General features: G+C 45.7%; 1 pseudogene; it reads left to right on the forward strand.

The window, feature by feature from the left end:
* The first annotated feature begins 1,375 nt into the window (after nt 1-1,375).
* LOC146895576 (serine/threonine-protein phosphatase 2A 65 kDa regulatory subunit A beta isoform pseudogene) lies at nt 1,376-3,398 on the forward strand (annotated as a pseudogene).
* Nucleotides 3,399-3,927: the final 529 nt, after the last annotated feature.

Consider the following 3,927-nt stretch of genomic DNA (forward strand, 5'->3'; position numbering starts at 1 on the left):
CAGAATACTGCTGGGTCCATGCAGCCTTCATATTTTCCTGTCTCTCATAATACTGATGATTCTATTGGTTTTAGTGTCATTTTGTCAATCATGTATGGGACAGATGTAATCATTCCTAAAAGCACCATTATTTTCTCGAATATTTTCCCCTAAATTTCTTTGGTAGCTGATGCTTCTCAGGTTTCTTCACTAGGGATGAGAGTTGTGATTCCAGATTCTGGGAGCTGTCTTGATACAGTGCTGATGGGGTCAGAGGCTATTAATCTTTATTTAAATATGCTTTTTATGTTTTGAGATATTATTGTTCTTGAAAATGTGTGCTAATTTCAATCACCTTTTAGTTTTGTAAAGACAGATTGTACCTGACTAAATATTTTGCCAAGCCAGCAAAATAATAAATGTCGCTTTTGGTTTAAAGATGTTTTGATGTAAAAGTCAGAGAAAATTTCTTTGACATACTGACTTTTCTCAGAGACTAATGTCAGAAGATGTAAAAATCATGGTTGTTAATTTGGAAAAAAAACATGCTTGTTGTTGAAATATGAATCAACATGACTGGAGCAACTGTGGGCAAGTCACTTGTGTGAAACTAATTGGTAGTCCAACAATTCATTTCTTCACAACTATGTCCTTTCCCTGCCACAGTACCTGAATCAGAGAGAATGCTGGATTCTATAAATTATCCTTAAGGAAGTAGAAGCAGCCATTTAAAAAAATTCCTAACCAAAAAGAAAAACAGAGACGATTGGTTGATCTAATTCTACCAGACTTTCAATGAAAATTAAGAACAGTACCTTCAAGTTTTCCCACCCAAGAAAATAGAAGAAATGTTGTCAAGTTGAGGTGGGGGAAGGGGATATAGTGAAGGAAATTGGAGAAGAGGAGTGAGGGAACCTGCTGTCAGTATCTAAAATAAATGAATAAATAGAATTAACACAAAAATTTAAAAAAGCATTTTGACAGAGACAAAACCACTTAGGGATCTCTTTGTCCTTCCTTCAAACTTTCTGAGTAGGCTTTGTAAAGAAAGAGCATGTTGCAAGAAGGACGTGGAGGTCATATATACATGGACAATGTTCAGATGTGTGCCTGTTATTTTTCTGTTTGCTGTCAATAGGGGACTCTAACCACACTGCAACCTTAAATGTTCTTACACAGTAATTCTTTGGAATTTGTTGGAGTCAAAACACTTATTGCATGAGATCAAAAAGCTATCTTGCAAAGAATAAACATTTCCATAAGCTTGGATGGGGTAAAAATAAGAGCCTTAAACTAACTATTCCAGCTCTTTGTGTCCTTTCCCCGCGCATTGCCCCGCCCGATCCGGATTCTGCCTGGCGCTGGCCGCCGCCTGACAGAGACGCAGGGAGGCAAGATGGCAGCTGCTAACAGCAACGATTCACTTTACCCCATTGCGGTGCTCATAGATGAACTCTGCAATGAAGACATTCAGCTTCGCCTCAATAGTATCAAGAAACTCTCCACCATCGCCTTGGCCCTTGGGGTTGAATGGACCAGAAGTGAGCTTCTGCCCTTTCTTACAGACACTATCTATGATGAAGATGAAGTCCTCTTGTCCTTGGCTGAACAACTGAGAACCTTCACCACTTTGGTGGGAGGACCTGAGTATGTGAACTGCCTGCTGCCATCCTTTGAGTCACTGACTGCAGTGGAGGAGACAATAGTACGAGACAAGGCGGTAGAATCCTTAGGGGCCATCTCACACGAGCATTCGCTTTCCGACCTAGAGGCTCATTTTGTGCCTCTGGTGAAGCAGCTGGCAGTTGGAGACTGGTTCACCTCCCGCACCTCGGCCTGCAGCCTCTTCTCCGTCTGCTACCCCCGAGTATCCAGTGCTGTAAAGGCAGAACTTCGACAGTACTTTCGGAACCTGTGCTCAGACGACACCTCCATGGTGCGGCGGGTCTCAGCCTCCAAGCTGGGGGAGTTTGCCAAGGTTCTGAAACTGGACAATGTCAAGAGTGAGATCATTCTTATGTTCTCTAACCTGGCCTCTGACGAGCAGTACTCAGTGCGGCTGCTGGCAGTGGAGGCATGTGTGAACATTGCCCAGCTTCTAACCCAGGAGGACCTGGAGGCCTTAGTGATGCCCACCTTGTGTCAGGCTGCTGAAGATAAGTCCTGGCCTGTCTGCTACATGGTGGCCAACAAGTTCACAGAGCTCCAGAAAGCAGTGGGGCCTGAGATCACCAAGACAGATCTGGTACCTGCCTTCCAGAACCTGTTGAAGGACTGTGAGGCCGAGGTGAGGGCCGTAGCCTCCCACAAGGTCAAAGAATTCTGTGAGAATCTCTCAGCTGACTGTCGGGAGAATGTGATCATGACCCAGATCTTGCCCTGCATCAAGGAGCTCGTTTCAGATGCCAACCAACACGTCAAATCAGCACTGGCTTCAGTCATCATGGGCCTCTCTCCCATTCTCTGCAAAGACAACACCATCGAACACCTCTTGCCACTCTTCTTGGCTCAGCTCAAGGATGAGTGTCCCGAGGTGCGACTGAATATCATCTCCAACCTGGACTGCGTGAATGAGGTGATTGGTATCCGGCAGCTCTCTCAGTCCCTGCTCCCTGCCATTGTGGAGCTGGCTGAGGATGCCAAGTGGCGAGTGCGGCTGGCCATCACTGAGTACATGCCTCTGCTGGCTGGACAGCTGGGTGTGGAATTTTTTGATGAGAAACTCAATTCTTTGTGTATGGCCTGGCTGGTGGATCATGTCTATGCCATCTGTGAGGCTGCCACCAGCAACCTCAAGAAGCTAGTGGAGAAGTTCGGGAAGGAGTGGGCCCATGCCACTATCATCCCCAAGGTCTTAGCCCCAAGGTCTGGAGACCCTAACTACCTGCACTGTATGACCACGCTCTTCTGCATCAATGTGCTATCTGAGGTCTGTGGGCAGGATATCACCATCAAGCACATGTTGCCCACAGTGCTTCGTATGGCTGGGGACAGAGCTGTCAATGTCTGCTTCAATGTGGCCAAATCACTACAGAAGATAGGACCCATTCTTGACAACAGCAAGCTGCAGAGTGAAGTCAAGCCCATCCTGGAGAAGCTGACGCAGGACCAGGATGTAGATGTCAAGTACTTTGCCCAGGAGGCGCTGACTGTTCTGTCTCTTGCCTGATGCTGGAAGAAGAACCATTGCCAGCCTCTGGTGTTTGCCATCCTACCCCCACCAAGTACCTCCCTTTGGGAGGTAGGTGGAGGCCAATGACTGTCACTCCCCGTGCATGGTCTGACCCCAGGGCCCTCCCCCAGCACAGTTCCTCCTCTCTGTAGCCTGGGAAGACTTCTGTCCACCTCCCAAGGGACTGTGACAGTGCAAGTTGGGGCAGGGCAGCAGCCTGAAAGGAAAAGCTGGCTGTTTCTGCCCATAGTGGAGCATCCTAGGTCACTGGCTCCTGCTGCTGTAATAGGGACCCCTCACCCATCTACTCACCACCACCCTTTCTCCGACCCCTGAACCATGTTTTATTGTGTGTGTCAACTGTGCCATTTTTTATTTTATTCCTTTCCCTACTCTTTTCACAGAGAAATAAATGTGATAAATGTGTAGAAATAAAAAAAAACAACTAAGTATTCCAGTTGGTAAGAAGGATATTCTTACCTCCTCATCTGTACATATGCCAGGTTAGATTTTTAATTACTACAGAAAGATGAGCACTATACAATCCCCACTTCACCCTCTATTTTACTATGAGCTCATGAGGAATTGATAAACCTATGATCTGTCCTCTTAAGTAAGAAGCAGAAAAATCCAATGACCGTGATTGCTAAAAACTTCATAATCGTAGTCAAGTATTAGTAACAAGAGAGCAACAGAGTTCTTGTTCTGCTTCCTCTTTTGTCTAGTTCACTGTGTTTAACCATATTTTTCATTAATCTTATAATTTGCACCACAAA

Source organism: Myodes glareolus, chromosome 2 (genome assembly GCF_982192425.1).
Source record: "Myodes glareolus chromosome 2, mMyoGla1.1, whole genome shotgun sequence".
NCBI classification, from domain to species: Eukaryota; Metazoa; Chordata; class Mammalia; order Rodentia; family Cricetidae; genus Myodes; species Myodes glareolus.